The sequence below is a fragment of the Temnothorax longispinosus genome, chromosome 4, assembly GCF_030848805.1.
Source record: "Temnothorax longispinosus isolate EJ_2023e chromosome 4, Tlon_JGU_v1, whole genome shotgun sequence".
NCBI classification, from domain to species: Eukaryota; Metazoa; Arthropoda; class Insecta; order Hymenoptera; family Formicidae; genus Temnothorax; species Temnothorax longispinosus.
This window is the reverse complement of record NC_092361.1, coordinates 12,524,073-12,535,628: the sequence shown is the minus strand read 5'-3', so window position 1 is coordinate 12,535,628 and position 11,556 is coordinate 12,524,073. Positions and strand designations below refer to the sequence as shown.

Sequence of the window (11,556 nt, the reverse complement as noted above, 5' to 3'; positions counted from 1 at the left end):
TTGTAGTAATTAATATACTATTAAACTAAAAAAAATATGCTACTTTATTATAAGAGTGAACTCCAAGACAATAACATCATGGTCAAAATCGGGACGTAAGACATCTTAAGGTAGCTGTCTCGTCAAGGCATGTATTAGATAAAATTTTCGATTTCGGTTTTTATATCAAATTATATGATCAGCTTTGCAGTCGATTTTTTCTGTGGCTCCTTACCGACTATTTACTCTAAAAAATCGATCTCGAAAATCACAAATTTTGCATTACTTCATACAGAAAAGAAGGCTCTATCACGGTTTCAATCACATATTTTCGTATTTTTCGATTAGATGAAGTGAGAAAAAAACATTGCTTTTTGTACATTAGATTTCGAAGAATCCGATGCAACCATAAAATATATAGGTTACCGGAGATTTCGCTGCTAATTTTTTAGTTTATTTTAGTGAAAATGCGGTAATCGAGCAGACATTTTTTGGTCGAGGTGAGGTTGGGAAGACTTGGCAACGCCGCTGGCTAATCACTGTAGTTGCAGGTTATGGGGCTCGTCTTTCTTAGCCGAATTGGATAGTGATTGACACCCCTATCATGCGTTTTGAAACCCTTTCTCAGTAATTGTCAAAATTCAATCGAAAAGAAGATGTAACCTCACTTGTAACCTTTCTCGACGACTCGCATGATCAGCTGATCAAAACGGAGTCAAATGAGAAAAATCACATAATTTGGAAAAAGTAACATACTTTGTCACGTATGAAATTTTACACCATAATTCATAAAATTATTTTTCCCTTAGCAAAAATTGCCTGAAATATATTTCTGAACGTGAAAACCTACAAACAGTCACATGACTAGCACGTAGCGAGACAGCTACCTTAAAGACGTCTTTTAGCCATCATTTTGTAAGACGTCTACAAGATGTCTTTAAAGACGTTTTTAAGATGTCTTATGTCCCGATTTTGGACATGCGTGCTGACTGAGACTCTATATAACTGATACAAATTGTGCTGTACCGTGATTTATACACCGTTCCTATATACCACCGCTCATCATATTTTACGTACGAGAAACGGATTCCATCGAATGCCATCTAACGGCTGAATGATGCGACATTTGCATATACATTTAAAGATGTCATGAGTAAAATTATTTTTAAAACGTTAAGGATTTTTAAGACGTCTTACAGACGTCTTTAAAACGTTTTTTAGACATGCATATTATAGAAACCTACGCATCATTTAAAATTATTAAAAATTAAGTCATATTTAAATTAAAGAAAGAAAAAAGTGGCGATGTATACCACATTCAGCGACATAAACTGTATATTGCAACTGCAATATTTCGCTTTGCCTATGTAAACGATGATTTCGTATTCTTAGTACGTACACACGCGGCACCATATTTTGCGTAAAGTTGAATTTATGTTGCACCACGTATTTGGAGCTCACTACGTAGACTGGGTCGCCCAGCCTGATTTAAAAAGAAGATTGGAAAAATGTAAAATAGGAAGCCGCAGTTACAATACGTTGTATTCTTCACCACGCTTGCATTTATTCTGAATAAGAGCGCTGAACTAAAGCTATTTCTGCGATTCTATATATATTTGTCACATTTTTTTATTATAAGTAACAATGCGAAGTTTAGTTATTTGTTAATTTTATTTAACAATTATCTAACTTTATTTAATTGTTATGTTGTGTTTTAACAAATTTACGGGCTAATTATAAGTTTGTTTCTCAGAGAATCGATAACAGTCTCTGCAATTTTTGCTATTTCTCCATTTTCTCTACAATTCTCTGCAATCTACAATATCATATAATTGCAAATAAGAGTATACGTATATATCCTGAGTAGATAGAAACGCGATTGTCGGGCCGCGAGGTGTGCGACGGACTTTCCAGGGATGGTTTAATCGGGGACGAGATTTCCGGTAAACTGGCAAAGACTCTCGATCCGGTCATCGACCTCAGCGCTATGCAACGCGCTAAGCGTAAGCTATCTGTAAATCTTTTCCTCGCAAACTCTGCCGCTGTTTATCGCACCGTGCCGCGTCCGGCGCAACACATGTACATACGTATACGCACGCACGCATATACGCGTATCCCGGGACTCCTGCAAAAATCGAAGAGAGAACAGCTGGTCGGGGGACCACGTTTCCGAGCCTCGTTCCTGGCGTTACGACGAGCGTTTCCTTTTCTATCATTCTTTCCTCCTCTCTCTCTCTCTCTCTCTCTCTCTCTCTCTCTCTCTCTCTCTCTCTCTTTCACACACACACACACACACACACACTCTCTCTCTTTCTCTCTCTCGTTCTCAAGCGAGACAAAGAGAGAATGGAAGAGAGAGAGGGTAGATGGTAATTCCTACGGAAGATTGGCTGCATAGTAGCGATACCAAGGCGATATACGTCGTCTACTTGTTGTCGCCGACAACGGTGGTAGTGCGGCGACGGCGACGGTGGTGGTGGTAGTGCAAGCAAGGGTGGCGCACGTCGGGGCGATACTACGCAGGGATGTATCTCCCCCTTGTGCAAAAACGAGGAGAAACGAGGGTGGCGCGGCACGAGCGTAGTAGGGAGGAAAGCGATAGGGCGATAGCAGCACGCGGAGAGCGCGCGAGAGGGTGACGAGAGGAGAGATGAAAGGGGTGGGGCGAGGGGGCGAAAAGGGAGAGAACGGGAGTCGCACATGCGCCTGCGTTCGGCATCGACCCGATGTCTAGGCAACACCTGGTAGCGCCCCACGTGCCACGTTAGGGTGGCACCAGCGTCACTCCACTCAGACCGCGCGCGCGATCCATGCTCCTCGGTATCGAATATCCCACTGGCCTTCCTCCCCCTCCTGCCAGCCCCTTTTCCTTCGTCGGGGGTATCTCGTCTACTGACCCACGCCAACGGCCCAACGGAGGAGAGACGAGATAGACGTCCTTTCGTTCCTCCTGAATTCTGCGCCCGATGCACGCGCTGCGGATGCCCGGCGCGGCGCCGCGACGAGGGAATTCCTTTTTCGGGGTGGGGCGCGCAGCCGGAATTTCGATACTCAAGCTCGCGCGCGCGGGTGGGTCCATCGCTGCGCAAACGATTCGAGGGACGGGGGGAGGAAGGGGAAACTCCAGTATGCCGTGTAATGCTGATATTACACGCGTCGCGAAACGCGATTCCGCCGAACGCGCGCCGAAAGCAGACGATGGGGTAGAAAATTTTTTGCGTTGCAAAATGTTCCGTCTCGAGTCTTTTATGTAATGTGCAACGTGTATGATAAATTGGCTGTACAAATATAATGTCGAATTCAGACAGACCGTTCCCGTTCGAAGGAGATTCGGGGGTTGATACGGGAAGAAGCTAGTTTAGGCAAGAGAATAAGGAGATAAACGAGGTATATGCGACGCGTTCTTATTTTCTGGAGGGTAAAAATACAGTTACTGCCGTATACGATTCGTCCCACGATCCATTCTCCTTCCCCATCATCCCTTCCTTCAGAAATTAGTTTCTCTGCATCTTCACCCTCTCGACCCTGCTCTGTCGACACAGTTAAATGCGAGGAAACCTCGATATTTAAACTCGATAAAGAGAATTGGGAATTTCTCCCGCGAATAATATTTGCTAATTGGAACTTTCTCGTGGAGAAATAGAAGGATGTTGTACAGGGTGACCTAGAATCCTCGTTCGAGCTCCACGTGATGCATTGAGTCTTTCGACTATTTTGATCCCGTTTCCTCAAATCCGGATGGAAAGATTTCAATTTGGAGAATATTACCCAATTACTTTATAAATTAAATTACAACTGGCTGAAACAAAAGTGGCAAATCGATTTTGATTTACTTATTGTATAAATATTAAGGGGAGATGCTGGAGTGACGGCCGAACTTTCTCGATGTCGATAATGTCAACTTTTCTAATTTTGTTTTCCCTATATCTGTCTTTGTCTAACGAAATGACATATGTCTTTGTTCCATTGCTGCGCCATCTCTCGCTACATGAAATACTACTCATCATATCAACCTGCATGTGCTTTTGCATAATAAAAGTTGGACACATATAACTTTTTTTCTAGACTTTTATCTTGGTTCTAATTGCATGATATTGTTCTTAAATGTTTTCCCTAAGGGTGCTGTAATCTCATTTTGTGTATATAAACTGCAGTATTTTTGTATTAGGCAAATATTGTCGTCAGTGACAGCTCTGTGTCGAAATTTTTAATTTTTTTTTATTTTTGATGTAAAATCGACTGCAGCACCCTACATTTTTGTGCGTACTTTAATTCTGTAAACAAATTTGTTCAATTCCGTAAAGCCAATTCAAAGTTTTGTGTGGTCAAAAAAATGTCGGTAATTACTGCCACTACAGCATCCCCTTAAAGACATTATATAAAATTGATAGAGTCAGTTATTTTCTTGTAAGTATCGAAACCTTAACAGCAATATTATCCTGTATGTCTATAGAATATACTAAAGATGTACTTAATATACTGAAAACATTCTTATAATATCTTATACTTTATGATATCCTATGAATATTCTCAGAATATGCATTTGCTATTAGGGAAAGAATTTTAAATAAGATATCTGAAATCTGAAAGATATTTATTTAATCTATTAAAGTTATAAATATTATCAAGCAAGACTTTTGTTTCTATGTGTTCATGTATTTGTTCTAAAAATTGTTTTATATTGCGATCACCATGTATATATATACATTCTGCTATATATGTATTTAAATAATGCGATTATGCCGATAAAATATTATTTACATTTAGACTTAACATGTAATTTAGTCCACGGAACTTTGTTTGTTCCGTTAATCTTTGCCTTGAATGTATAATATAGCAACAGAAAATTGATTGCTACAATTCGAACTTATTCTCTATTAAGACAATGAATTATTTCCGTCTTGTGGAATTATCATGTGAGCCCATTATCTTTTCGTAATCTCAGCATGACAGCATTTCTCTCTCTCTCTCTCTCTCTCTCTCTCTCTCTCTCTCTCTCTCTCTCTCTCTCTCTCTCTCTCTCTCTCTCTCTCTCTCTCTCTCTCTCTCTCTCTCTCTCTCTCTCTCTCCTTCTGTCACGTAATATAATATTATTACGCTGAAATTTTGCTTTGGGGGGGAGGGGAGGGAGCCAAAACGGGGAAGCCAATCTATTATCAAACGGTACGCCCACAAAGAGCAGATAAACCTTTACGTAGCCTCTCACCTAGCGACACCGGTTACGCGAAATCGTTATTAATTAGTCCAGCTTATCGTAAAGTATCGGGGCCACGCTGAGGTGCTTGAATTATTTCCACGAACGCGAGCGAGCTCGGTCACGTAGACTATTTACCCTAAACCCTTCTCCACGGTACAGTGGAGCGCATTAATGGATGATCTCCCGCACTACTCTCATGTTATTCGCGGGTCAAAGGAACGGCAACACACGCAGTGGATAGCGGAATATTTAGCGTACCTACTGTGCCGATTTCGTAAAGAATCCAGACTAAGCCAGCATGACTGAACAGCACGTTCATGCAAAATAAACAATTTGTTCGTTCGTGTTCGTTCGCGTTCGTCGACTTGGTCTGGATCCAGCTTTAGATAGACGCCATCAATGCTGTGTGTACACGATACAATGCACGAAGAGAGGATACGCGCGTTTACGCCAAACGAAGCGACTCTTCTCTCTCGCATACCCTTTTCCCTCTCTCCGTTGAGTCAGCTGGTATATAAGTTAACGTCGAGCAAGACGTATGCGTGCGACAAATAATTTACGATGCTCCGATTTAGATCCCGATTCGGCCACTCGGCTCCACGGGGGTACGCGAATCGGGGGTGAGATTGCAGTGCAACCTCGGGAATGAAATCAGCCCACCCGCGACGTAAGCGATACGAATCGCGCCGACGCCGACGACACGCCATTCGCTCGTGTCCTGCTCTCTCGTAATCTCTTTTGAGATATACCTGAAAGGTTGTCGATGTGGAAAAGCCCCGAATCGCTCCGGGCGTTATAAAGAGAGCGTCCGGTAACGAGATATAAACTTTGATATTTCGCCTCACCCGTCGGTGGTCCCGTCTCTATGCCCCAATCGGGGCTACGTAAATATTTTGATTTCAGGCCGGCGCCGACGTTCGTCGGCGAAAATTTCTCTATGTACGCCAGGACGAACGCTTTCGTTCTTCATCGTCGGGGAAGAGAGCGGTTGAATAGCAACGCGCCCTTTTCCAATTACGCTTACCCCTTTCAGGGGGTTATTGAATGGGGACGTATAACAAGGGGCTTATATGTATTATGTATCGAAATTTCATATCGCCGCGCCGTCTTGTGCACGTCATTAATTTTCATTCTGACCTTTCACGATTATTTGGCTTCAGGCCGATCTTAACAATATTGCCAAAGGTAATCACGTAGTTACTAAATCTCCATATTTTTCTCTCTGGATTTAATACAATATAAATAGTACTGGTTTTATAAAAGAAAGGAGAGAATTGTCAATACTGTACGTACGTTCCCTCAAATCTCCTCCACCAAAGCGAAACGCAATTCTACACAAAATCAAATCAGAAACGAATTGAAACCCATGTTTTCAAAATCCGATTGTTGTCACGTTTGCTGTCGTATAAGTCGTTTAACTCACATTCACAGGTAGTTGATTTTCGTTGTCCGGATTTCACCGGCTTCACCGGCGCGTTCGGTCGCGCTCCATGCTTGCCCGCAAGAATGGGGGACCTCGAGTTTCGGTCCCCGCAATCTGCCCCCGCGTACTTTATTTCGGAGAGCGCTCCGCTAACTTTCGCACGAGTTACAGGATCACATTTTTACACACGACGGCAATTTTTGTGTAGATGGAAAATTGACGAATTTGTGAAAAAAGAAGAAATAAATAAATTGCGTAAACTAATCAAGATAATGTATTTTCTAACTGGAAGGAAATAAGATCTATTCTTCAAAATTCTAGAAATAATAATGGAAGAGAAATGTATTAAATAATTGGTAGTCGATTATTTAATTCAATCATTTATAGACCTGCTCTCGGCGTTTCGGGGGGTGGTCTGACATTCAAGGTTTCGGCTGCTGGATGAACCAAATTTCAGGTAACTATGCGAAAGATCGATCGTCGTGCTCGTCGTTCTATGCACGTTGTACGTACGGGCTACCCTGCACGGTTCGCGTGATTTATATCGCGGAACACTTTGACGTCCCGATATATCGAAGCAAGGATAAAAAAGACCCGATGCTTTATGCGGCTGCATGTATAGCTCGGCGATTGACTCCATTCTGCGCTTTCCCCGCTTTTCGTGCCGACATGCCGTGTTCCTCGCTCGATGAACAAAGAACAATAAACAGCCAAAAACACGTGATTACCTTCGACAATTCCGAGCCGTGTTTTCGAGCGCCGCGGACACGGTGGCAAGAAGTAGCGACGGGGAATGATACTTAAGCGTCTTAAATGTTTCTTACGGTCTTGGATTACAGCGTCGTGACGATAAAATTATCGAGAAACCTGTTACTTGTGGTTACAAAGATTATTCAATTAATTTAAATACCTTTTATATCGCATATAAAGAATTAATTCTGTTAATTTTAATATGGGTAACGCATGTAAATTTAATATGCGGATGATACGTGTAATTTTAATATGTTGCAAGTTGCAATGCGTGCAGTTAATTTTTCCATGGACGAGTTCGTTGAAACAATGCTGATTGTTTTTTATCGGAAAAATAATTGGACGTAATAAAATTCGAATATTAATTTGCCGACAAATTACATTTTTACTGAATATAAAAAAAATATATTGAGATTGAGTAACAGACGAATGAAAGTGCTTGGAAGCGAAGCTTTCGAAGGACAATATTTCCTCTCGCGAATATTACATTAAATATGACATCTCCCTTCTGGAAAATCTTGAAAGAACAGACCTTTCGTTTTTCCCTTTTGCTTCATTATGCATTATTTATCTTACTGAGTTTGCCACTGCGCATTGCGTCATCTCGTAATCTACTTATCCATAAAAGTGGAACGTAGGTCCTTCCGCATTGTGAAAAGTGCGGCTGTTTGAAGTATTAACTTGTCGTTGTTACTCCGCGAGAGAGAGAGAGAGAGAGAGAGAGAGAGAGAGAGAGAGAGAGAGAGAGAGAGAGAGAGAGAGAGAGAGAGAGAGACGTTTCTCGAAGCATATATTCGTATTCCTCGAACAGTAAGTTACGTCCATTGCTAGGGTCGATACCGCGATAATGTCTGGAATTATCGATCGGCATTAATGGGCTTCTCCTCGCATCGTGAAAATCAAGAATGACAGGGGGGAGAATCCAGGATACACGAGACTTTTGTGAGTCAGTAAAAACCCTCTTCATTGAGAGTAACGAAGAGAACAATACTGAAAGGGAAAATTAATTCCTAAAGGATTAAATACATCACGGAGCTGCTATTAATATTGAAAATATTGATTTTAAATTAAAAATATAATCGTACATTATAAATATCTTATTGTTACTGTAAATCGTAGTTGAATTTAACACTTCGGTAAACTTATTCAAATTTGAATGTTTCGTCGAGAAAAAATTTCGTTCGTGAAAACGCAAGACACGCAAGAATTATTCGCATTATTGTCCGACAGTTTCTTCCAATAAGATAATTCACGTTGTAGGACGTATTGAGAAGTATTAACGGCAAGATTGAAAGAGCGTGTTTGTCATCGTGTGTTTGCGTCTCATTGCCACCCTGTGACCCACCCTTTCGCGTAAGCGTACGCCAACTGTTATAGGGGTTCTAAAACAATACAAGCACAGGATGCTGACGTATCTGTAGCACTTTATCGCGATGTATACTCGACGGATTTACAATTTACGATCCTGAAACGAACAGAGATTGAAATCCGGCTGCATGTGTTACGTGTGTGTGTGCGCTTCGCCGTGATGTTTTTAAAGTCAACCTTGTACGTACGTAGACTCGTAATTTGTACGACTGAGAATGACGCAGATCACGCTCGCAATAAAATCAACTTAATACGATACTTGAAACGCTATTTTTTCAATCAACGCCACGCACAGTGTTAATATTACACTGATCAAAATTACAAATTTATGATCTTGCAAATTAAATTCCAGCTTTAGATAATATTATATTTTTATCCTTAACACCCAATTTTATTAACGCATAAAAATAAAAATACAGTAGGACTACACGCAAGAAATATTGCATAAATTATAAAAATTAGATATTTCAAACTGATCTAAGAACAATAAAATACTTACATGCTAAAAAGTAACGTACACAAAATGATATAACTTGCATTATATTTTAATTCTTATATAGTTTAACATATGAAACATGTAACTCTTGTAATAGCGATTTTATAATTATGGAAAAACAAAATTATAATATTTCACTCTTGATCTGCTGAAATGTCGAGCTAAAGAGCCTTTATATATACGAATTTTGCGTTTCTGACAACGCCGCTCCGACTATCCCTCTTTCAAGCACCCTTCCGCAGTTCTAGGGTGAATCATCCCCCCGTCCTCGAGCTCCGACGATAATGCGAGTCCCCGCGCACTTTGTACCGTCGAAGGAGGTCAGGTCTTTGTGTCGGATGATATAAATTTATGCGTAAGGAGAAGAGGGCCGGACCGTGAGATATAGCGGTAACGGAGGAAAATGTCATGGTAGAGAGATAAGCGATCGGACGGATTTAGAAGAACAAGTAGGGGAACATGCGAAACGCTGGAGTTTATGACACGGAGATATGTATGCGTGGACATTGTATATTATTGCGATTATTCTTGTCTTTTTTTCATCTTTCTCTGGGATACAAATTGTCTGTGTCGCAACCGGCGCAAATCACATTTTTTAAGCGCGAGATGTTGATATTTTGGAAAATACAAGTGAACTGTATATACATATAAGATCCATCTTAAACAAATTCTGTAATGTAATATTTAAATATACTCTATCTAAAAATCTTATACAAATTACTTTCTTTATTCATACGCTGAATCTTCCAATTCCTATTTATATTCTATCTGTTATTTGAATTTATCGTTTTACCCAAAATTTATTCCCCACTCGAAATATATAGCTTATTCATGTGCTATAGGAACGAGGGAAATATAGAAGAATATAGCTGTAAGATTATATGGATGTAAATTGGAAAAATCGCTCGCGTGTATTTCCACGCTTCTGACGTCATAATCGAAGATAGCTGACGTAGACATCAAGGACTTTTAAAGACCTTGTTTGTCTTGGATTTGCAAGAATTGATTTTGTATACTTTCAAACAGGTTCTGTTTAATTCGTTGCGCTAATTCGTCGAAGAGAGTATTTCTTACGTCGTCTTCTTTCAAACAGTTTTCTGTCGTAAAACGCTACAACTTTTGCCTCGGTGACACTTTGACGAATATTTTAGGAGTAGCAGTGTTATTAGCCCCGATGAATTTAATTCTTAATGTCGTTAGCGCGTCTCCATCGGCTTACCATTGTAATTCGTGAACGGACTACGTAATCGCGGCCGAATTTTATAGGGTGGAAGGACGAGGATATCTTCGATATCTTTCCTCATTTTGGCGTAAATGGCGGATTAAGAATTTTCATTCTGAAGGATTTTACTTTAAGCTCAACGATTACCTTAAAGTTCTTATAAAATCTTAATTTCTCGAGTGCTCGTTATAAAATTTATTTTTCACACAGTCTGAAACGAGACACGAATAATTTTCTTATTATATATAACTTTATACAGTTATAGTAAGATTATTATTAATTGTGAAATTAAGTATCGACCTTGCAAAACAAGTCATTCAATTTTTTTTTTTAAATTCTGCAGAAAATGCACAAGACAATTTTTTTTCTCTTTTCACATTTATGTTAAAGTAAGCTTTTTTTTAGAATATATGAAGATGCATTAAAGTAAAAGATTAATTTGAGGCAACCGGTTCCTGATCTTTCGACCGTAGTCATTGTGCCCGTATTATCGTGTTTTAAACGAAGTTTTAAATTTTACGGCTCAACTTTAAAGTCTCAAGTTTCACGGCGAGCCCATTATCTAACGTAATTTACAGTTCCAGAGTAAATCATCTCCGTGATACGGCGCTACTTGGGAGACAGCGCGTCTTGAAGAAAAAGCGATGACTACAAAAGGAACGAGAGTACACGGAAAAGGAATGGAATTGTAAGTCTCACGAGCGGATATCATTATGTGTTATTAACGTCATCTATTACTCATTCGTTATAATTGCTATTCCTGTAACAATTACATATTATTTATATGTGCCGCTATAATTTAGAGCAAAAGTAAAAGAGACTGTGTTAAATGCAGTTTAATAACATCAGACATAAATTTAAACTAATATATCCAAGTCAATTAAAACTCGTTCGGATCCATCAAAATAATGGGCCAAGTTCGTAATTGCATTACGCAGGATAAATGGATTGTTACTGTTAGGAAGAAACATTTATAATCTAAGATCAACTTTTCAAAAACTTCCAATAAAATTCCGTATCAAATAAAAATTCTGTAAATTCTGTAAAAATTAACTTATTGCAATTAATAAAGCATCGCCGCGTTTCCTTTTGCTTTCTGTTTTATTTCAACGACCGCATAA

General features: G+C 39.7%; 1 protein-coding gene across 2 annotated transcripts in view; it reads left to right on the top strand.

Annotated features, from left to right (window-relative positions):
- The window catches only part of LOC139811250 (uncharacterized), an 86,924-nt gene that overhangs the window by 53,310 nt on the left and 22,058 nt on the right, over positions 1-11,556 (top strand). For both annotated transcript variants that reach the window (XM_071775413.1, XM_071775412.1), the window contains exon 3: positions 11,014-11,123. The gene's annotated coding sequence lies outside the window, so the exon portion shown is untranslated. The remainder of the gene's footprint in view (positions 1-11,013; positions 11,124-11,556) is intronic.